Raw genomic sequence first — 25,341 nt, 5'->3', positions numbered from 1 at the left:
CAAATTAAACCATTCAGCGATTCATATGGAATCCATGCCTGCTTCACTAAGTTGGGACATCTGATGGTTGGGAAAAAGGAATACTAATACAAACTTACAGAGACTCTCTTTAATTCAAGCTCTCCTACAGGAAAGCTGGACAGTCCCAAACCACTAAAGGAACGTACCCATTGCCACACACCGAGGTTTATTTTGAGGAAACAGGCCCCGATGGGAACAAACAGGTTGGAGGTGTGGTGGCTTTTGCACAGGATCTTTTGTTTACCAACATGGCCAGTGTGGGAGAGGCCTTCTTTGAGGAGGGAGATGAATAAGATTGTTGCAAGTATGTTAAAAGCTGAAAACAAGGAGCGTTTCTTCACTAAAACATCCTTCCGTTGCAAGTCCGCTTTGAGAAAGAGGCCAAGCTACGGGCCGGCACCCAGAACAGCTTAATGAGAGCTCATACTGAGAGGAAGGCAACGGCATACATACAAACACACACGCTTCTGGCACACAAGGTCGAAGATTTACGCCAATGACGGGCTAATGTGGAAAAACTGTATTTTCATCATTTTCATTTAAAATATATATATTTGTTCCCATGGAAAAGGGACTTTACATTTAGTAAAGAATCCTGAAAAAAAAATTGTATCACGGTTTCCAAAAAAACATTGAAGAGCACAACTGCTTTCAACATAAGTAATATTTCTTGAGCACCAAATCGGCATTTTAGAATGATTTCTGAAGACTGTACAAAGAGAAAATTCAGCTTTGCCATCATAAGAATAAATTACATTTTTAAAATATATTAAAATGGAAAATCTGTTATTCTGAATTGTATTAATATTTCCAGATATCAAATGTTAGTGTATTGTTGATTAAATAAATGAAATGTTTGAATGGTAGCGTAGCGTGTATATGAGTTGAGCCATTTTCAATGTTTGTGTCATTGCACATTTTTAAAATTGTGAAGATACATCTTTAGCTTACCCATCAAAATCATGAATGGCATTAATATAAAACGCTATCAGACTGACATGTGACCGTCAGTAGGGCAGTGAAGGAATTTGAGGTAAGCCGCTGTTTGTTTTAGACAGAGAACGAGGTTGTGCAGTCTCCTCATTATTAGGTTGGACACACAGCTGGAAATGTAAGGGTGGGAGGAGAGACAGAGAGAGGACATTGTGCTGAGTAAGGAACGCTGCAGTGCCCGTCTGCTCCCTCACGATCTCTAAAGTTTTCGTCAAGGCTCAGCCGGCCCAACTCATCTCTCATACACAGGCCAAGGGCACAGACTACAGCACAAGCTTTTCCAGTAAACTCAGCTAAAGGGCTGTTCAATGCTCCAGTAACTCAGAAAAAAGAACCGAACACCATCCGTGTCACCCCTGCAAACATAACCTTTTTCAGATTTGTCAAAAGACAGAAGACTAAAGGTGAATCCAGGAAGCTAAAAAAAAAAAATTCTGCTTGCCCAGTCTGTATTCCCAACACACACAAAACATTATAAATTAAATCATTTAAATTGATGTAAAAAATACTTGTACCATATATTGGCCCTCATTCGCCCTCTCAGCTACCCAAAATGTCTCATAACATATCAAAAGGGAGAAACAAACACCCACTGAAATCACAATATGACATAAAATAACAAAGAAATTGAGTCTCGGATGTAAACACTAGTGCACTTTGCATCACATTAAATTATTGTATACATCTGAATTATCAGATGACATTAAAATTGGGATGAGCGGATCGATCTTAAAATATGTATACATTCGACATTTATGCAGTCTTTGGTCAATACTTTCATAATATCCTTTATTACTCAACAGGTGAGTATGGTATTTTATTGAAATGTAATATGCCATATGTAACTCTCTAACGGAGTTCGATGTAAAGCATTATCTATTGTGAAGGGTCATTTCATTATGCATTGTGCTGGAATTTATTTTCAAGGAAGTACCATGTCTATTAATGGCTATAACTACAGTAACGTTTCAGCTTGAGATCCTTTCCATCTAAACTGGTTATCTCTCTTAAGCCTGATAGTGAATGTTTTATGAGCAGTAGGCTAATCTCGCTCTCTTTTTTAGTTATGAGGAAAGAACCATATTCATCCACACAGTCCCACAGAGCTGAAGCACAACCAAAACAATGTTCTTCCGCAAAATGCATTTAGTTTTGTTTTTAAACCACTAGAGGGCTTAAAAGTTTAAAAGGGGCTACCTTTAAATATGGCAGAAGAAAATACATTACATTTTTAATTAAAAGTTTGTTACAATACTTTAGTTTTAGTATGTTTATTAGTTAATATGCTATAGTACCATGATAAATATAATAATACTTTTTTGCTGAGCAATAATAATCATAATAATAATAGTAGTCATTTTTGCGGAGTCCTGTGCAGAGTGAAAAAGCGCAAAAACAGTAAAAAAATAAAAATTCTGTATCTCTGAATTCAAAGAGAACATTAAGCTTGTAAAATGTAGCCTATTTCATATTTGATTAAGTATTAGCATACACAGTGCCGGTATTATGTAAAGCTGTGATAAATCAATGATGGATGGAATATCAAATAGCCATGCCACATGAAAACCAGCTGGAGACTCGACAGAAACAAAACAATCCGGATGCGACAGCGCCGTGTGCACGCTGAGACACATGTGTGCCTGTATAATCCTCAGTGTGTTTGCCCATTCAGGCTGATTTCAAGAACTCACTGAAAGATATTTTGGGTGGTGAATAATATCCTCTTATGAATAATGGCACTTAGGTCTCTGTTTACTAGAAACACAAGCTTCTCAGATTCATGCATCATATAAACTTGCTAATCAGTATTTCATCATGCTTTATGCCATCATTACTGAGGAATGCTGGGTAAAATAATGGGAATTAAGTGCATTAAAATTGTACTCTACTTAGAGCAATTTTTGCCTGGCAGTTTTAAAAATAACTCTTCAGCGTGTGCCCGATCCCTGCTTCGCCCTCTCAGCTACCCAAAATGTCTCATAACATATCAAAAGGGAGAGGAGAGAGAAACACAAACACCCACTGAAATCACAATAATATAACAGGTTAAAAAGAAAGAAAGAAAGAAATTGAGTCTCAGATGTAAACACTAGTGCACCTTGCATCACATAAAATGATCTGATATACTTATACACATGAATTATCAGATGATACAGGGATGAGCGGATCGATCTTGAAATATGTATACATCCGACGTTTATGCAGTCTTTGGTCAATACTTTTATAAAATCAATCCTAAAAAATAAATTGTATTTATTCTGGGTGAAAAAGAATGCATACCATGAACATTAAAGTGCGAGAAACTATCCTGTGTTATTTCAAATAATTTTGTAGTATAGAAACAAAAGATATTATTGACATGCATGTTATAATTGGCATATTATTTATTTCAATATAATGCCTTTGGTATACAATAATAAATGGCTATAATAAAGCTTTTTATCTATATAAATGACAAAAATTCAATTAATAGAAATTATAGTTTTGATATCCACATCAGCTCCTATTATGCTATAGCACCCTGATAAATATAAATATCATTAAAAAATATATTGTTTGCTTTTTGCTAAGCCCTGACAAGAGTGAAAAAGAGATCAAAACAGTACATGTAAATATAACACATGACAGGTTATTGAAAAATAGGTATTGAAGAAAAAAACATAAAAAATGCAGAAAGTGTGGAAAAAAAAGGTCTGCTGATTCCATTTGGTCCTGGTGATGAATTAAATGATCTCTCCTCAGCTTGTGTTTGCTTATAGAAAATAATAAACGCAAAGCAATGACCCAAACGTAGCCATATGCATCGAATGAAAGACAAAAACTGATAAAGGAGAGAGGGAGAGGGCAAGAGTAATGGATTGTATCACACACACCTTCCATCAGCAGTATGGGCCGCACAACTCAGGGTGCCGGATTACAGCCAGCCAGTCGTGACATCAGCCGTGTGCGTGATTGTGACACCAGCAGACAAACACACACACACACACACACACACACACACACACACACACACACACACACACTCGTCTGCCACTGCCACCCACTCCTCTCTCTAATCTAATTACAGTCCCTCAACCAGCTGCTTGTGTCGGCCGACAGCAGCGGCAGGACTGAGGCCGGTGCCGTGTATCAGCCATATTAAATTTTCATAAACTAAATCTTTCGAAGACAACCTGATACTGCTGTTCTTTTAATAAGTGGACCGGCTGGACAAAGGCGCTGTGGATTCAGACCTCATCCAGTCTATTCACTAAAACCACAGTCATCATCATAATAACCTTACCTTCAGTATGCCTTCTTACACAGAAACTAGAGCATTCAGCACAACACTGTCATGGAAAACACAATGAATACTCAGCTCTGTCCAATTAAAAATCCATGGCAGGAACAATAAACATGAACCGCGGTGTCAGATACAGCCTCTTCCATGACCTCATGGAGCAAGTGCACTGACTCCTTCAGCACAGTTTACACCATCTCCAACTTTGTTGCTGCAAGTCACTAATTGGCTTAGTACTTAGTACTCGACAGACAGTGATGATCACTCATGAATCATTTTTTAGTGTGATTTAAAAAAAAAAATCTGATTGGTAATGGCGCTACTGTGGGCTGTAACTTGAGGTCCGCATTGGACTGAAGTGAAACTGTCCCTGGAATCACTTTGATAATGAATATACAGTTAAGTGCAAAATGTGCAGCACAAATCTGTCATATACGTGACATTATAATGAGAACACTATTGTAATAGATTGTTTTGAATTCTGTTTAGTTGCCCATGTTTTACCATGTTGTTACGGAGGAGCGCATTCACGACAAGAGTTGCACATTTTGACTAGCACTTGTTCATTTGCTTCTTTTTGTGCAGATGCAAGTTTTAAATTTTGATTTATGTTGTGCATATATCTGTTTAATGTCATATAAGGTACATTGGAGTGAGTTAATTAACGGCAATGCCCGACATTATTCACTATGAATAATTTTTTCATACATTTTTCATTTTCAAAAACACTTATGATGCATTATTAACAATCCAGCTGTGATATTTTGTCATATTTTTGTCAGCTCAGCAGTATGATTTAAAGGGACAGTTCAGCCCAAAAAAGACAATTCTGTCAATATAAACTCACCCTCAAGTTGTTACAAACCTGTATGACTTACTTTCTTCTGCAGAGCACAAAAGAAGATATTTTCAAGAATGTTGGTAACCAGACAGTATTGGGGACCATTGATATGCATTGCATCGAGAGAGAAAAAATATGACATCTCTCAAATATCTTCTGTTATGTTCCACAAAGGAAAGAACGATATTCACGTTTGGAATGGCATGAGGGTGAATAAATTGACAGTATTTCCATTTTTGGGTGAACTATCCCTTCAAAATTGTTTAATTATTGTCATGACGCGCATAACACCCGTTAGCAAGTCCCCACCAGTCACTGTTATAAGGCATTCTTGGTTGCCCTGGTAACATAATTCCATGTTGACATTGATGTTTTATGCTGCTAAAAACATTCTGGAAGGAAAAAGGTTATAAATAAATTGCACCAGTGCATAAAGCATCATATAAAAGACTGACATCAAAAACAATCTGACTGCTGTTGTTTAGCCAATCAGAAGAATGTGGTGCTCTTTCATGTCCATGCTCGTGTCTGTGTCATTTTGTACGGTTTTGCTAACATGTCTTAACGGGGAGGGATTTTGGAAAGAGGGGGGGGGGGGGGGGGGTCTAATTCAGTGGGTAAGTCCAAGGAGGTCTGTAGTACATGGATAAAAGTATCCTTGGGTCGCTTTAGGGGGTCTTAGGGGGACTCAGTCCCGCCACCTAAGCATGAGCCAATGTATACTTCATGCCTCTTCAAGTGCAAGAGATCATGAGCCAAAATCTTGCTCGACTTACAAAAAGATGTGGTATATTTGATATTTTTTTGTGTGATTTCAGTGGAAAGGAGAGTGTTTGGATGAGAGAGCTTAGCTCCCCTAAGAAGACTATTTTAAGCAATACCTATGCAGCCATCCGTTAACATTGCCATTCATCTCAATGAGTCACTTCTATCCTGTAACAAGAATTCCAGCAATTTGGTCACTCTCAAAACATCTACTACCGTATAATATAATGAAATATTTACAATTTAGATAGTGCTTGGAAAAATGTCAGTGCGCATGGCAACTTTTAAATAGCTGTTGGTGGAAAACAAAAGTTTTTGGGTCCAGATGGTGTAGCTACAGCATCTACCAGCGTGGGCTAACTCAACCATGCTAGGCAGCCAAACCTCCACTCTTTGGCCAAGTCCGGTGTAGGTTAACAAAATAGTTAATATTGCTTACAGCTCCTTTAAATGAGATTATAGTAGTGTGTGCTAATTTAGACAAAGTATGAATTCATCATGCGACATTACTGCTGCATACATGCTAAAAAAGTACATTTCAAGCTACAACTTCAGCTCATAATGGTGAATTGTATATCATAAAGGCATGTTTATCAATCACTATTAGCTTACTTAGCTAAACTAAATGTGACTCAGATGTAAACGATCCAGCACTAGAGTAGAGCTGAACAACATATATAAAGTGGCTGTGACTGCATGGGCCTGTGGAAGTTTCTCGTATCGTCTCAGTATGGGGGAAGGTTGGCTCAGAGGAAGGCCACTGTGAGTCAGAGCTCTTAATCCCTCCATAAGCGCAGTTTCACATTTTTCCAAGTCGTGTTTCTTGAACACTGTGTGAACATGCTGAGAGTACAGAAAGCGTTTGTACATGGGGATGTATTTTCCACAGAGAAAGAACATGCAGCTTGTTGCTGATGTGTTTGATGCCGCTTCAAAGTTTCCACAACATCACAGGACCTACATCATTAAAAGAAACGATCTAAACTCAGCGGTACTCATGTGTGGTTTTGAAACGCACCTGGAAAAACTGTGTTATCAGGCTGGAATTCCATTCAAAATGTTCAAGTGTGTCCACAAGATAAATGCATTTAGACTGTATGACTGCTTGACATAGAAATATTGGGTCAATGACAAATCAGACTGCACAAGATAAAGGAAAAGAACATCTAATATGCACTACCATTTAAAAGTTTGGGGTCAGTAAGTTTTTATTGTTTTTGAAAAAAGTATCTTATGCTCACCCAGGCTGCGTTTATTTGATAAAAAATACAGTAAAAACAGTCCTATTTTGAAATATTATTACAATTTAAAATAACTGTTTAAAAAATATATATATTACCGGTATATATTTAAAAATGTTATTCCTAAAGCTGAATTTTCAGCATCATTACTCCATCAGAAATCATTCTAATATGCTGATTTGCTGCTCAAGAAACATTTCTTCTTATCCATTTTGAAAACGGGTGTGCTGCTTATTATTTTTTATGAAATTGTGATGGATTTTTTTCCCTCAGGATTATTTGATGAAAATAAAGAACAACATTTATTTAAAATATAATTATTTTTTGACAATTTTAAAGTCTTTACTGACATTTTCTATCATTGCAATGTGTCCTTGCTGAATAAAAGTATTAATTGCTTTCAAAGAAATATTCTTTCAAATATTGTACGGAGCACAAACTTTTAGTGTAGTGTATAAAACATTTTCCTTACACCATGAACACATGTACAAAGAGTATATTTGTCATTTTCAAAAAAAAGTTTTTAAATAATTTTTTTTTAAATAGTTTTTACTTTAATTTAATATGAATTATTAATTCAGAATATTTGTGCAACTAAAGGGACAAAACTCTTGTCAAATATTAATAAACAAAATGAATTTTAAAAGTCCAAATGAATTTTATTTTGGAGATTACAACATTCTCAATAAACAAGAGGTGCATTCAAGTCACTGCATTACACTGAATTACATTTTTAATGTATTCTTTCAAATTATTGTAATGAACAATAGATCTGGACAAAATAAAAATGAACGTCATTGTCCCTAGCAACAATTTACATCAGGCAATCTGGAAAGATATTCATTCCCCCAACCAGAAGCTGTTAAATCGATCAAACAAATCCCCATACATCATTAAGGGACTTTGCATTTCATCATTTGGGTCTGTTCAATGCTAAACTCCTATCGCTTGCTGAGGTGATTTATTGCTCTCCACAAGAAACGGGTCTGAATCTGAATAATTCTTCCATGGTCATTTATAAAGAGATTAACTCTGGCAGTCATCCATCCAGACAGACAATAATATAGGTATCTATGCTGCCCACCCCTGAATCACAAAGTACAGTATCACTCAAACAGTTGTTTGTTTGCCATTCAAAAAATATATATACACCTTTGCAGGGCTCCAAACTGCGACTAAAATGGTCGCATTTGCGACCAAATATATTTATTTGCGAGTGAAATTTCTGCCAAGGTCGCCATTGGCGACAATACAAATTTACTCCCTTTGATTGTAAAATCTGCATCATACATGCATGTTTTATAGCCAGTAGCCTATCGCTTCATTTGTTTTGTTAACGTCATGAAATGAGACGCTTTGTGTGAACTGAGTGAAAGCGCCAAAATATGAACGGGTAAAGCGAATTGTCACCTTTCGCGTCAGAAAAAAAAATGTCAAAGCGAAAAATATTGGACTTCTTCAAGCAATCCTCATCTCTGTCAATCACCAGCACGCATGACACACCTCTGCTAACAAAAAATATGCGATATTTTAAATGCGTCATTCTGTTCATAGAACGCTCCATATGAAAGTTTTTTTTTTTTTGCAATGCCAATCTAGCGCTGACTCCATGACGAGCCAATAATCAGAGTTGTTCCCTGCACCGCACAGCTTAGTTTCTAGATGTAGAAACTAGAATGTTTTGCCGGACTGGACAAAAGCGAAGCGAACTGGGCGAGATGAGACAGCGTGTGTCTGTGCGCGAGCAATAGTGCGCGAGAGAGACCGATGTCTGTGCGCGAGCAATAGTGCGCGAGAGAGACCGATGTCTGTGCGCGAGCAATAGTGCGCGAGAGAGACCGATAAGGGTGTCTGCGCGCGAGAGACTTCAAATAACAAGAGACCTTTCAAATAACAACTACAGAATTTTATTAACTGACATCGGGATCCCTCTTACATGGCTACCTTCCAAATAAATCAATAATTTGACAGAAAATATTGATTTAAAAACGATTGTATTGCTTCCGTGTCCATGACAACGCTCTGTTTTTCATGGCAACTGTGTCTTATCAAGAAATAACATACTGCATTCTACATCAGAATTTAACCAAGCCATGTAATAATAGGTAATAATAATAATAACAGAAGATAATATCTCTAGTCTATCCTAATAATTATTATAAATACAATGTATATAAAATATAAATACAATTTAAAATATTAATAAATTATTTATTTTTATTTATTCTGGAGAAGCACTGAATTTTGGTGAATAAGAGGACCCATTTTATTTTGATACACATTAGCAGGAGATGTAGCACAATATGAATGTAAAAAAGCAGTTATAATTAGCCTATGTGACAAATCAACAAATAATTTTGGCCAAAATCGTGCAGCCCTACTGAGGTATGATCACGAGACACAAATTTTTTTTTGTGACTTTTGTTCAAGAGCGGGCAAAGAAATAGCGGGGAAAACGGAGTTAATTACAGGAACTAACCATTTCAAAAAAGAGACTGTGAGAAAACACGGGGACAGTAACTAAGCAAAGTAACATTTTTGGACTATTTTGGATTATTATAGTTCATAAGTCGGAAGTGACATTCAGTTCCCAAATAAGCTTCAGTTCCCAGAACATTCACAAGATGAAAATGCTGAAACTGTAAGAAGAGGAGAGACATGCACACAACAGGGTGACTAAAAGTAAATGCATTGTTATGTGGCTCTTAAAAAAATTATTTGGCGCCTGTTTTTTCCCCCTATAGGAGCCAATGGCTCCTTACTTGATTTTTTTGTTTGGAGCCCTGCCTTTGGGAACTCTGCGTTCATTTGTAATACTACCATAGAACTGAGTATGTTAAAATACCATTGTCAAAGCTACAGAAAACTACCACAAGATACTCACATGATGAAGTTTCCTTTGAAATCCACACAGAGATGACACATTTCCAAAGTTGGCGTACAAGGAAGCACAGAATCACAGTACACATCTTTCGACATACTTTATTGCCGGGTTTAGTCCCATAACAGTGTCAGCAGAATGATAGTGTCCTTCCAACTTAACGAAATCTTACAACTGACTGGATAGACCAGCCAGAATGCCAGTTAGTCCTCGATCAACATCTATTAGGCTAATACAATCTGACTGCCTTCCTTAATCACAGGCCAACATTGAACTGCTTACCCTCTTTCCTTAAGTGGGAAGACCCTAATCTTCACTTTTAAAAAAACATTATTGTCATAACGAAGACTTTACGAAAGTGCAATATGTTGTTCCAGGACCATGTATAGGTCATGTTTGGGCCCACAGAAACATAGCCTATTTGTAGCTCCGAAGCAGCGCCTACCACACAGAGCTGAGACACATCTTAATCGCATCAGTGGAGATTGTAGGCCAGATTTCAATGGGATTACAGTGTCAACACCGCTCTCACTGTCCACAGAGAGTTCAGTTTAAAAAAAACATGGACACTTTTTAATGACCTTGGGAGTGGGACAGACAGTAACAACGACTGACCAATGAGAGGAAAGATACGCTAACATCAGGTTGAGATGAATCGTTAAGCAATTTCATCTCTAGGTTTATTTTGTTATATAAGGCAAAGCACTGAAAGGAGTAAGTTGGTTGAGAGTAAAAAAAGATGTTGGCATCAAAGACAGTGATTCACATGCAATGTTTAACAACATCTAGTGAGTCACTTGGAGCTGTGTTGAAAACTGTGATAACTTGGCCATATGAACCAATCCAAATCTATACCAATTAATAGACATGGTACTTCCTTGAAAATGAATTCGAGCACAGCACTATAACAACCCATAATAATGAAATGACACTTCAAAAAAGATAATGCTTTACAATATACTCCCTTACATGAGAGTTACATGTGGTAATTTATCTGTTCAAAATCATCAGTTCTCGTCTTTCTCAAAAAGCCAGGAGAATGTTGACTCTCGTTTTATTATAAGCTATTTTATTCTGTAATTTTCTCTTCTTGCACGCAGACTCTCTTCTGTTCGCTGCTTTTTTAAACAGGTGATTCCCCAAAGATTCAAGATTTAGCTGCTATGTCAACCCTTCTCGCTCATTGCCTGCTTATAAGAAAGATTTTTCAAATATCTGACTTTTGTTATTGAGAGTATTTTGATATTGGCATCAATAAGGTGATCATCTGTAAGCAGGGCACAAGCTATCCGATTCATCTGAGCAGAATAATGGAGGAGCCAAAGCTCAATTTTTACTAAAACAACACAAGTAACTTGTACACTGAAAACACAAATAAGTTGGCAAAACTCAATCAGTTGCATACATTTTTAGGTAAAGAAGAAATTCAAAGTTTAAGTAAGCAGAACTGGTGGATGTTTAATTGCTCTTAACTTATATTTGAGTAAGACAACTTTTCACTTAAAATTATCATGTAATGTCTACTCAATTATTTTTAGTAGTAGAAACTTAGCTAGCTCTAACTGGCTGATTCAGTAAATGCTAACTTGCTAATTAGTAACACAGGGTTTTGATAGCTTTAGCATAGTCTAGAATGAGTAAGGCAATATAGAACATTTAACATTCCTGTTCCTCTCATGACCATGATGGTAACCTACATAACAGACACTCTTAATTAGCAGCTAAACATCTCTCTACTAAATCTCTCACTTAACATTAATCTTGCACAAAAAAAACATTATTTAACAGTACATTTTTAGCATTTACTCTCCCTTTCGAGTGTCATGACATAGAAGGCAATAGAAATCCCATTCCAGTTTCAGTTCAATTTAAGTGTGTCAAAATGAAAAGAAACAAGTTCATAAAACTCAAAACAATGAAACAATTCAGATTACTTAAAATGTGTCAGTTTAATTTTAGTCAGTTTAGTTTTGTGAACTCAAAAGAAAAAGAAAGTTCTATATACTCATAAAAGTTCATTTGAATTAACTAATTTGTTTAATTTAAATTTACCATACTCAAACCAAATAATTATTTGATCATTAGGGTTAACAGTTTTCTGCTTTAACCGCTAGAGGCCCAAAAACTACATAGTGTAGCTTTAAGCAATTTAATCGTAGCAGATGCCGGTGCTTTCCTGTGCGCCATCATGTATACAGGTTTGAATTGGTGAGTAAATTATGTCAAAAGTTTCATTTTTGGTTGAACTATCCCTTTAAACAAACCATTTTACATTTCCAATGCGTTAATACATTATTTACAGTATAAGGGTGTGTAAAACAATATTTTTTTTTGTTCTCTTAGTTGGATGAGAGTACACCATCATCATCACCTATCCTTGATTATTTTGTATATTTATGAAGCCAATTTTTCTTGTTAGTCGGTCATTAAGATGGTTGTGATTTGTAGACTTTACTATTCTTGTGTAAACATTTGGTCGGATTTATAAGAACATTACAAAGGCCTTCAGGTAGTCAGGCTATGCTGAAAATAAACTATACTGACCGATATAGGCTAGGTTTCACTCAACCTTTTCTTTGTTTCACAAACAAGAAACTTTACAATATAGCACTGTAACTGATTTTAAAAAGCTATGAACAGTCTTAAATGTATGTCTACCTTGTAAGACTAGTCTTAGAGATTTATGCAACTTGGTTTGAAACAATATCAGGGCAGGGGGAAGGAAATTATGACCATTCTACTTTTGGGGGGAACTATTCAAGTTCTTTTCGAAGGATTGGGGATAGAATATTTAATTATTTCAAAATAAAAAGGCAAGTTCCCAAATTTATAGAAACAAATGGATGTTTGTTCACGGGCAACATATGCATTTCTGCCAATACTGTGCCACCAGAGAGAACTGGATGTGCCACCATGAGAATTGGCATCTGGATTGAGTGCTAATGCACTGCCACTTGAACCGACCCTGGGGGTTGGGCACAATTTTACCCTGGCCAGGATTGACTCAAGCCAACTAAATGATTTAAGCATCTACACAAACTCCAGGGTATATTAACTGGACACACCACCATGTATTTGCTACTAGATGCCCAGCGGACAAGCTAGTAGTCACTTTAACAGTCTCACCCCATCACATAACAGCCCATAGCATAGCATGAGGGTCATCAAAAGGATACTGCACATTGCATAATGTACAGCAGCTGTTAGCAACTAGTTGACGTAACAATTGCTGAAAGAGAAATATTCCAAAATGTAGCACAAATAATAAGCGCCTGAAATGAGATGGCAACAGAGAGAGTAATTCATCCCTTCACTAGTCTAGCACACTCTGGACGACATGAAATAGGTCACCGTTTGAGCGTAGTGCTTGGCCCTCTGCCAATGCTCCCAACTATTCGCTGATCCTCTTCTCTTTTTTTAAATTCCTTTATTGTTGATCTCTGTCAAAGCAGTCATGTGAATGCAAGATGGCAGATGATGTAGACTGTAGACATTTTATTCATTCTGCTAGACATACAGCACTAAAAACTGAGTGATGGGAAGATTTTTCATTTTAGGATAAACCCTTGAGAATATTAGTATTCCTAAAATGGAGGGCGACTGTGCTTCTCTAACACATGTAAGGCTAATCCTATTGTTATTGTTGATAATGTCTGAATGGAGACTGAAACACGAAAGAATTTGGCAAATAACAGGTAAAAAATTCTCACAAAACCAAATCTTTTCCTTCATCTCAGAAATTACTTGGATCTTATACCGAGAATCATGGCATGTTTAACTGCGTAATTAAGAGTCCATTCCCTAAATACAAAGACAAATCACAGGTTCATGCATGCTTTTCATCCTGTCCAGAGGATTTGGGTCACATTTTAATCCCACAGTCAGACAAACCATAGAGTCTAGCAGTTAATTACTTTAACTCAACATAATGCACTCTGCTTATTTACATAATGCACATTCAAATATATAATGATTAACATTTTATATTTCACTGATGATTAAACATTCATAAGCACTTCTTTAATACAGACACTTAAAGGGGTGGTTGATTGCGATTTCACTTTTTTCATTTTAAATAGTGTGTAATGTTGCTGTTGGTGCATGAACAGTATCTGCAAAGTTGCTGTGCTGAAAGTTCAACGTAAGCAGAGATATCGTCTTTTAAAAATCAGGAAGTTTAATGCCTACAAAAACGACTCGAATGGGACTACAACGAGATACTTCCCAGGTTTTATACGTAACTAACCCATACATTTACATCAACCCTCCCTCCGGAATATGCAAAAAAGGGGGCGTGGCCATATTTCTGCTGCTTTGTGGAAGAGGAAGAATTATAGTGGAGAGCTGTAGCCATGCCGTCTAAAGTGTGTTATTTTTAGTCAGGTCTTCTGTGTTCGGGCTTCCTATGGACGCTGTAGTTCGTCAACAATGGCTAAAATTTCTGTTTGATTATGTTCCTGAAAATTACAATCGTAGCTCTCTGTGCTGCGCATTTTACGGAAGACAGCTTCCAGAATCTCCACGAATTTAATGCCGGATTAAACAAGAAACTGTTACTAAAACATGAAGCAGTTCCAACTTTAAAACCAGAGGCAGCCGTTGTCGGACCACAACCTGTAAGTAAGACTTAATAATTTTAAATTTCTTTGGATGTATAATTTCAGACGTAATGTTTTAGTTTTATGAAGGACGTAAACAAATGCCAGCGCTGGCGTTAGTAGCCGCTATTTCGTGTGTCTATGACAAACGCGTACAAACATTTTGGACCTGAATTTGTAATTATGTACTAATTTTGTAAATGTATTTTCCATGTATACTTTGACGTAATTTTTCGATTTGATCAAGAACGTAAACCAATGCCAACGCTAGTTTGTTTATAGTAGCCAGTTAGTTCGATGCTATTTTTATAAGACAAACGTGTATAAAGTAAAAAAAAATGATATGTAATCGCAACAGCAAACTTCAGCAGCGGTATTACTCGGTCATTTATTCAGTTATATTAAATGTTTAATCAGGAGAAAACCGTATCCCAAAAGCTAAAGAACAGCAGTGGCATTTTCGATTTTCAAGTATTGAAATTATTATAGAATAGAATAGAATAATAATATTTAAAAAATTTACCATTCAGAAACGTTTTGTAAGAGCCGTGTTTGGAGGTTCTGCTTGACTCTCTTCATTGCCGCTTTCTGGGTCTGATTCTGGCTCAAACTGACGGCAGTATTGACAACATTATTTACATTTGACCGGAGCACATGCGACTTTCGCCCGTAAAGGTGATGGGCGTGAAGTTTCCGGACAACGTGCACTACGCAGTTTAGCCAATTACAACACACCGGCCCAACTAACCAATCTGAGCCCATGCCTGTTTCTGAGGGAGTGGTTTCATAGAATCAGGAAGTCAACCGGTCGTTCAAATGACAGAGGAGAAAGCGTCTTACAATAAAGGTCAAATGTATGAAAAATAAGGCTTTAAAAAAAAAAAAAAGACGAAGACATGTTATATTGCACCCCATAAACACAATCATGCAAAGAAAAAAAAGCAGTAAACCACCCCTTTAAAGGTCCCAGGGGTTGATTTATATTACAACTTTTGTTTTGATTGCTACTTTTCAAATAGCTTTATATTTTATTTTTCTCCAGACCTGGACATTACATTTTCACATCATAAAAATATTAACAATTTTAAAACTATGATAACCTAAACAAAGGGTAAATTAAACTAACTATTATTTACCAATTTTTTTAACCCAAGGTTCAACACAGACCCAAAATGACAATTCTCAATTGACAATTCTACAATGTATGCCTAAAATGAAATATGAGCAAAGAAAAAATTAAACAAAAAGGTATATTTCACTTGAATATTTACATATCTCTGAAAATTTGTATTGCATATTTCCAGTCAAGCTTCACTTTGGTCAAATTATGCAAAAGGTGTGGAAATAGGATTAAATTGAGTGCATTTAGAATAGCTATAATGTCAGCTATGAAATTATCATTCGGAAGACAAAAAGACGAGCCATTTAATTCCGAAATATTTTCTACCTGAATTGCAATGAACAAAATACAAAATTTTTAGACACTGTTAGTTGACATTTAAATAAGTTTAGTTTGAGAAGTGCGTTTCGAAAAGTCCACAAAGGCCGAAAAGGCCCATAGTTGAAGAAACATCCTTATGCGATTGTCGTATATTAGAAAGAATTCCAATATGTAAGCACCTGCTGTGAAATGAGTTATGAGGAAAGTGTTTACAAGCAAAATATTAGTTTGGTGTGGATGGCAATACAAACATTCATTATACTGATTATTGAGAGTATAACAGTGACAATTATTCCCTGCTCCATATCCATCACCTCTTAGCCAATAAAAGCAGGATATTAATTCTCACTCAAATAAAGATAATCACCCAGGCAGAGACATATTGAATGATTTCTAATAACTCTCCGGAAGTGGGAGAAGGAATGTGACCTGGCACCTAACATCAGTTCCCAGTGTGTGTGCCATCTGCTGTGGAGCACCTCCATAGGGCTGCTTTCATCAACACCTTCTGTTGAGCTATTCACACTCGCAGCAGTGTGGCCTAATCCTCCTTCAGCTGACCCAGCGTTGGGACACTTTAATTGCAAAAATATTTCTCAAGAGCCTGTAGACAAGATGCAATCACGTTTCTCTATGATATAAGCCGCCAAGGCCTGAGCTGGAATAAGTGCTGAGAGATTCAATAAAGGCCTGATCTGCTGTGCTTGCGAAAGGATTTTATTTGTTGATGCATTCTGTAATATCAAAGCAATATTTAGTAACAGGCCCTGTAAAATGTCTGCAGTAGTTATGTAAGAATAGGGCTGCGAAATCTATCAGCCTAAAACAGGACATTAGAAAAGCAATACACCATAGTAATGGATTAATGGAATTGGGGTTGTAGCCACATTATTTTCATGTTTTGCTACCAATTTTGCAAGCTTGCGTGAGGCCTGGTTGAGTTGCGTTAATAGTGTGTTGTTGTCACCATGTCCAAGAGATGCTGTTTTTTTCACCCCGAATCAAAACCTCCTTTTTGCGGCCTTTCTAAGGCAGATAAAATACAGTAGTTAAAATATATTTTTAACATGTCTCACGATTTTTATAACGTCGATGCAGGCAGGGGCACGGGAAGATTGTTTTTGTTCGTTTTTTGCCAGAACATAGCGATACTTGCGCTCATATGCAACAAGGAATGTATTTGTAATCCGCCATTTCAAAAAAGGGCTATTTAGGTTTTTTTGCAGGCATAAACGAGCCCGCGCACGCAGCAACAGGAAATAATAATGAATAAATAAGAGGAAACCTGCCAGTAGGTGGCAACAAACAAGTAACTGTTTTAAAGAGTGAGTCATTGAATCATTCATTCAAATAGACTCGTTCTGAAATGTTAATTTTCTCATGAACGAAACATGTTGCTCAGAGATGGTTCTGATGTGGCTTTGTTTGGAAATACTTCCATTGAAGGAGCACAAAAAACCCAGACAATATAATGCAATATAATATTTGCAATATGCTATGTGGGGAAAACAGTGCTCTTGCTCATGTGACAGCTTAGTGCTTAACTAGCCTATATCTTTAAAAATATAAAAATCAGGAGCTTGTTATTGGGGCATTTTCCACCGTAACTTAATTTTTGGGGGCATTTTTGTTCATTTTGATGCCATTTTTGCCACAAGCAGCCGTTAATAATTTCAGTCCCTGGTGTGCGTCAATCAAGGTCCAAGTGGAATGAAATAATAGGTTAATCCCATTTTGAGAAAGTCAACTAGCCTATGTAAAATTTGGAAACAGTTTAATAAGAGAAAAGGTTTGTAGCCCACTAACAACAATTTATAGTTAAATTCCTTACTGAAGGTTTACTGATTTCAAATGTATTGATTTCTTTATAAAAACAATTGTGCTGTGTGCGTTTATAAACCTGTGAAAACATCACATCTGAAATGTAAGAGAGGAATAAAATAAAGAATTACCACTGTGAATCGTCCTGCACAAGTCGTGGTTGCGAAAGTTGTTTCATTTTGATCAACTTGTTTTTCTTGACTGTCATTATCGGGCTCGGGCTCGAACTGATACGGCAAAACTGACGCCATAGTTAACGTAGTTACAGTAGGGTTTGCAGCACCTCAGGAAGCATCCGGACCTGATACTCGCCGTTTATGGTAAGAGGCGTTACATTTCCGATACCAGCTGTAAGTGGTAGACAATCATAACCGGCTGACAAATCAGCGCAGACTGCGATTTTCAGAAGGCGGGTTTTAAAGAAATCGAAACTAAAACAGAGCGTTCAGACAGAAGGAGAAAACAGATGCTGCAACAATGTAAATTATACGAAAATGTATGAGTTTTTTATCATTAAATGATGTAAACATATTCTTGTAGACCCCATAAACAAAATGATGAACCTGTAAATGAGCATAATAGTTCCCCTTTAATTCAAATAAGCCAATAACCAATATTATACAAATATATGGTGCACCCCTATTTGATTCATAAATAGACCTTAATATTTAATAAAAAACTAAATACATTACTTTCTATGTATATTTAGCTAAAAATAAAATGTATAATTTATTGCAGTGAGGCTAGTGAATATATCATCAAGTCAAGAACTAATCTAAACTACCGACCTACCTGGATCAGCAGAAAAAAAATATTATACTCAAGCCCTGAAAAATCAGAGCATGGAGAGTAATGCATGCAGGCAAGAGAGCGGTGGTTCTGCTGACAGGACACCTGTCTGTTGTGACTAACACGCAACCTAGTCTGAGGACCCTTTAAAACAGACCGGTGGCACGTCCTGAACAAAACAGCGAGTATGGAGCCTACCCCACTCGCATGCACAGAGACACAAACACACGCCACGCCTGGGCACATTACAAAGGCCTGCTGGGGGTCACGCTATGCATCTGCGGCTCCTATTGATGTGAAGAATCAGACAGATGGGCCTAAACCACCCCTGGAGAATAAACAATACAAAGGCAACATGAAACCACAAAACGCAACCTGGGCACAAAAGTGTTTCATCACCACTAATAACTACTCGGTCAGGGGGCATCCAAACCAGTTAGTTTTGTTGTGAAATTAGTCAAGCTACAGGCCATGTACAAAAGATATTGATTTGTCTTAAATCTCATCAAAACACTTTTAAGTGTGAGGGTGGTCGTCGATATACCGGTAGACACGATTAACTGGTAGAAATTTTGGACTATCGTCTCTATCGTGGTTACGCTCACATGACATTGCTGTGCCATGAAAGCTTATCGTTTGCATGCATTTCAAGCACTGCGGTTTAAAGTTTTTAAAATCGTTGTAATGCAATAAGCAGCGAAAGAGAACTCATTTCGCCATGTGCGCACTCTGAAAAAGGAAAAGATGGTTTCTGAGCACTGTCTGAAAGACTCGCACACATTAAGCCACTGCTTGAACTCACTTCTTTTCTCCGCCTTCAACAGTTACACACAATGCTGTCAAAATGCCGTCTTTGGGAGAATCTTCATGAACAGTAATTTATGTCTTAAACAAGGTTGAGAAGGAAAATGCATTAATGTTAACATTAATGTTAATCGAACAACAAAAAAGAGAAAATCTCTCAATGCTCTTGACTGAATCACTTTTGTCTCACTTTAATAAGAATAAATGTATATTGAATTTACACTGTGAAGATATGCAGTGTTTTTTTATTTGATTACTTTATACAATTTATGTAGGCCAGTATTTCTTATTTCTAGAGCTTGAACCGTTTCAGGTCTATTGCTTTGTTCTATTGTAGTTTGTTGTCATATTGCTTGTAATTCATTTTTTTAAGTAGGCTAGTATTGGTTTTAGTATTTTTGTGGTTGAAATTGGTAACAAGAATTATGAAATCTATAGATCTGGGAAATCTGGGTAAGCAGCACTTGGCTAAACATATGAGACAAGTGAGTTGTACACAAACTTCGGTAATTCTACCTCGGACAGATTGGAAACTCATTTTCAAAATGGACTGATGTTGACTTTAATTGCTGATGTGTTATTTTCAATGATATGTAAAATAAAAATAAATTTAAAAAAGTAAAAAAAACAATATAACTGGCTCTTAGTAATGTCTTTTCAGTGCTTTTGAGGCCGCAATGTAACCTTTGGATTTTCAAATTTTGTGGCTTTTCTTATAGGAAATATGATTACAACAAAGGCAATCAACAGATTAATTGTGATTGATTCATTAATTGGCATATCAAATAATTGATACGATATTATTAAAAATACAACTCGACTGACTATGAGTTTCAGCAGCTTTGGCTGAAAGTGTTTTCCTTTTGTAAAAGTTATTTTTAGATTGTTATAGATTTATAGTAAACTGTTATTGAGCTTTTATATTTAGGCCTACATAAAGGTATATAAAGGGCCACATGACAGACACAAATGAACTGGGCTGCATGAAGGGAGTAGTCTTAAAGAAAACACGATTGAATTCACTCTCTGCTTTTGCTCTCAGCTTTTGAAAAGCTGATATACCTACTGGATTTAATTACTCTCATGATTTATCCTGTGACTCACCGTTCATACTGTGAGAAGACTGAAAAAGCCCAAGACTTTCCACATGTGAACAACAAAACTCACCCTGAATGACCCACTGGATCATCCACGACTTAAATTATGATCCAATCGCAGCTGGCTCGACCATGCAATGCAAGATGCCAATATGATGTCAAAATCTGTCCGCTATTCATAGACTGCTCTGCTGTTTTTAAGACAATTCCTCAGCCAAAGAGGGGACTGCGTACTAAAGCTCTTGATTTCCTCAAACCCTGAGAGGAGTGCTGACAAAAAAAACTCTAACTGCATTTTCATCTGTTACCTCTAAACGCAGTTCATTTCCGCATCTCTGCTGAAGTCATCATGGCATTCCTCATATAATCATGGCTTTACAATCCCATGACACTGTTCCAGCTCTGAGCTTTTCATTCCACATCCCATCTTTACGCCACAGAAGGAGAGTGCACTACATTCCTGTTGTGTTATTACCAAATTCTGTAGGTTTGACACAATGTAACTTGTATTCAAAATGTTCAAAGAGGAAACAGCCTAATTAACGGCATAAAGTTAAGAATTGTGCAATACACTACCTACATTACCTAAACCAGTGGTTTTGTTTCAAAGCCTAGCTTTTGGCGACCTATCTCACTTCAAATTTGTTTATTGTATAAAAAAAAACTATTCTTAAACTAAACATGTAATGTATTCATATTACCAGGAACTTTATAAGCCCAACAATATGTACAAATATTAATATGACATTTGTGACAAAATACCAGTCTGATTTGACACACATTCTTTAAGTTAAGACACATTCAAAAACGTTTTCTCTTCCCTTTTAAAGTTGCGATGTAATGGAAACATTAACAGATTGTTTCTTCCATATTGTGAGGTACATCAGATTGAAACGGCTTATCGCAAAAGAAAAAACTTGGTTTGGTTTATTGGATGGAGGCAGACCTGAATGTGAGCTCGAGTTGATTGTAGGAAAGGGGTGGGTTTAAGGAAACTGAATGATTGGAGAAGTCTAGCATACGTCAACATTTTGTTTAAGAATAACGAGGTTTTTTTTTCTATGAAACATACGTATTGATAAATCATTCATAATAAGCTCGACTACATGCATTCAGAAAACACATAGTGGATTTCCAATTCATGCATTTATGTTTTCATCCTAACTATGCCAGCATTGTTTCCCTGCTATCCACAACCTGTGACCAGCCACCAGCCACCAGCCACCAGTTGAGTTTAAACTGACTATTTTTACTGAGCGAACCAACAGAGATGGTATTTAAAATGACGGGCAGTTTCTTGTGCTCAAAACAAGCATTAGTCTCTGGTTGATCAAACCGAACAACATAATATAGTGAGCTTTTGGCTAATGACTAATGCTCAAAACTAGAATTTTGAGATGCAAGTGTAAGCCAACCTTATGACCAACCCCTTAAGCAGCTATCCTAATCCAAACAGACAGCATACTCCAGTCAAACAGCCTTTAAATCTGGTTTGAGCAGCAGTATTTTATACAAGTACGTATAAACACAACAGGTCACCAGTGCCACATTTTGGACTGCAACAACAGGCACCCTGTCAAAACTTGGATATCTGAATGACTTAATCAAGCTGTCATTACGGCTTGTCTAATTCCCTTCAAACCTCCATTAGAAGCTTAGAATGATCCAAGACATTTAAGCAACATCTTTAAACAGGACCAAATTTAAGGGACGCACAAGAAGAGGGATGAAAGAACAAGGCATTTATGTGTATGTGTTTGGCATGCTGGAGGTGAACTACATTAGTAACAGTCCTGATAGACAATCAATAGCCCGCTCAACACACAACAAGAAGCCAGACTCGTATAGCCTACATTATCAGACAGTTACAATCAACTTACAATGGAGAAAAGAAAGTCATATATGGTGGGGAAAGCCTGCTGTTAGTTCAAGCGTATTGTCTGTCTGCTCTGTAATCCATGCGGTTTCATGACAACAGCAATATTTCCACCTTTATTGCAAAATGCAGTTAAGAGGAAGATCATAATGCAAACACTATCAATATTGAGCGAATGGTTCTTTAGATATGCTGCTTATCAAATTTCCTGAAGATAAACGCAGCACAGCACAACCACATGCAACATGTCATTGGCAGTGTTCATGTCCATGGAATTTGGATGTCTGGAGTTGAACAATAGGTGAGGGATGCTAGACTGTTATTGAATGGGCTGTTATGAGGTCTAAACAGACACTGACGCATCCTAAATACAGCGTGAAATATAATGATACTGACTACAAAAAACTTACCTTTATGATCTGCGCGTGAAGACTTCAAATGAATGAGGTTGCTGCAGTATATTTCCGTGCTCATTCGCAGTCGACTGGGGCTGAAAACCTTGCGTTGGGCAGCACCATACCAGCTTATTGAATCCCACTGCATCATGATGAGCCTTGGATCCAGAATAGACCGTTGTGCGAAAGAGGGGTGGACGGTCAAACCAACTATATAATTTTTCGTTAAAATTATTAGCTGATCCTCAGTTTTACAATAAAGGGAAACATGAGCCAATTCACTAACAAATAGATTACATATGCAATAAATGTACCCTTTGTTCAGTGACTTTTCAGGTTTAAAATAACAGTTCGCCCCTGTTTTCAAAATACTGCTGTCCAATTTTCTTAAAGGGACCGCTACGTTTACCACATTCAGCTGATGAGCGCAGTTTGTGGTCCGTTACATGAAATGTCAAGCATAAATAATGAACTTGACCTCTGAGTAAAAAAATTCGTGTTAAACCTAATAATGTTTTGGACAAGTGTTTCCGTTTCCTGTCTACTGTATTTTAATATTTTTAAGAAAGAATTTGAGAAAACACTTGTATGAGAGTTCAAATTAAATAGAGCTATATAGGCTACCGGTACTCCTTAAATGCTTATCCTATAGTTACCTATAGCTACTTTTATTTCTTTAATTCATTAATTTTGAAAAAAATAACTTAGGCCTGGTTTGCAATTGCAAATGGGAAAATGCTACTTTATTATTATTATTATGATTATGATTATTTTACTATAGTCTATAGATAGATAGATATAGAGAGAGTCAAAGTTAATTTCTGTAATGTGTCTGGCATAAAGCTTATCACATTGCACGAGTCACGCCACCTATAGGTTTGGATGTGATAAACGTTTTATTATGAAAAGTTCGAGTAAAGCTTGATTTTGGAATGACTAAAGTAGGCTACTACAACATTTCTATTCACTTTTCTGAATAATGAAACTTGTTTAACTTTAGAGGACTGAGCATCTTTTTCATCTACTCGTATCTCTTCATAGACTAACTAGTAGGCTAACTACTAAAAAACTATTTCACTGAGAAGGAAAATGTATCAGAATCTATAATGTCGTCATTAACATTTGCTGCTGTTGTCAATCACGTGCTTTAACTGGCTAATTTGAAGTACTGCTTAATAAAGTCCTTGAAATTGAGGATGTTCATCATTCTGTTCAATCATCAATACATGTAACATGACTGTCATTAAACAAATCTCTTTAACTAATGAATCGTTTATCTTTCCCTTATCATGTTCAAAGAGGAAAAGCATTTGACATTAAGATATATTAGTGATGATATTTCCCTCTCAAAGGGGGACTGTTCGCAGCACAGGCTTCTGAGGGTTTCACTTCACAGACTTTCCTGTTACTAAGCAACAGCTAAACTGAGCTGAAAATTGGAATTCTTGTTGTCAGGCAGAGGTAGACTCAACATCCTTTTACATCACTAAATTCAAGACCTATCAACAATTGTTGAAATCATATATAGTGTGAAATTCTTTTGCTGTAATTTTTAAGAAATAATGCATAGGCCTATGCTTAATTAAACAAAAAAACAAAATTAACCTTATCTCAAAAGTGCCACTGTATGAGTTTACATCAGAACTGTTGTGGAATGATGCCATCTTCATTTTACTCACTTAATGTTTTCTTTGTTTATCAGGCTTTGAATCATCAATACGCTCATTGGAAATGCTGAGTGAGGCATTAGCATATGCTTTCCGTACGTGGGTTTGTTGTTCCAAGAGAAGTACACGCTGCGCTGAAGGAGCCGCCAGACATTGTGTTGACACTGAGAGAGCAGATTACAAGTGACATTCAGCCTCCAGTCCCATGAGGCAAAGCCCTAGATGACCCACTCTTGAACCAGCCGCCAGTTCTATCACACATGCTTGACTCCAAGCTCCTGAAATTCAGTGAGATTTTTTAAGATTAAGCTGATTTGGTCTAACACGGTATCAGTTTATTGCAGTTTATCTTCACACTGTAAAGGCAATGAAACTCATCTGAAGTGGCATATATACCAGGAAAAGTGTGTACAATTGTATGCTGCACTATATGGCATAAATGCACTTGGGCAGAAAAATTACAATTGCAGAAATAATGTTAGGAAATTTTAAATGCTTGTTTTAAATATGGAATTATGAAATAGAAACATACAAACATAAAATACCTAATATGGAATGATGATGTAATATATGATGCACTATATATTTTTTTACAAATATAAATAAATATTACAATGTTTCAGGCTGAAGAAGAAGATGAGGTGAAGCGGATCTAGATGCAGCAGTTATTTTATTAAATAAAACAAAAGAGTGATATCCACAAATGAAAAATGAAAAAAAATGCTAAATGCAAAAGGACATCCAACACCGGACAATGAACTCAATTAACTTAGGGCAATATACACACAAGGTAATGAACTAAAAGGAAACAGGTATGAGTAACTGATAAAA

At 36.6% G+C, this 25,341-nt stretch overlaps 1 protein-coding gene across 2 annotated transcripts in view; it reads right to left on the bottom strand.

Annotated features, from left to right (window-relative positions):
* The window catches only part of fam110b (family with sequence similarity 110 member B), a 45,473-nt gene extending 22,450 nt beyond the window's left edge, over positions 1-23,023 (bottom strand). The window contains exon 1 of one of the 2 annotated variants that reach the window (XR_013797556.1): positions 22,859-23,023. The gene's annotated coding sequence lies outside the window, so the exon portion shown is untranslated. Of the gene's footprint in view, positions 1-10,025; positions 10,495-22,858 lie in introns of those variants that run through there. The other variant, XM_079612437.1, reaches the window with a different exon arrangement.
* Between the last annotated feature and the right edge of the window lie 2,318 nt (positions 23,024-25,341).

The sequence above is a fragment of the Phoxinus phoxinus genome (assembly GCF_949152265.1).
Source record: "Phoxinus phoxinus genome assembly, chromosome: 5".
Classification (NCBI taxonomy): Eukaryota; Metazoa; Chordata; class Actinopteri; order Cypriniformes; family Leuciscidae; genus Phoxinus; species Phoxinus phoxinus.
This window is presented reverse-complemented; position numbering and strand designations above follow the sequence as displayed.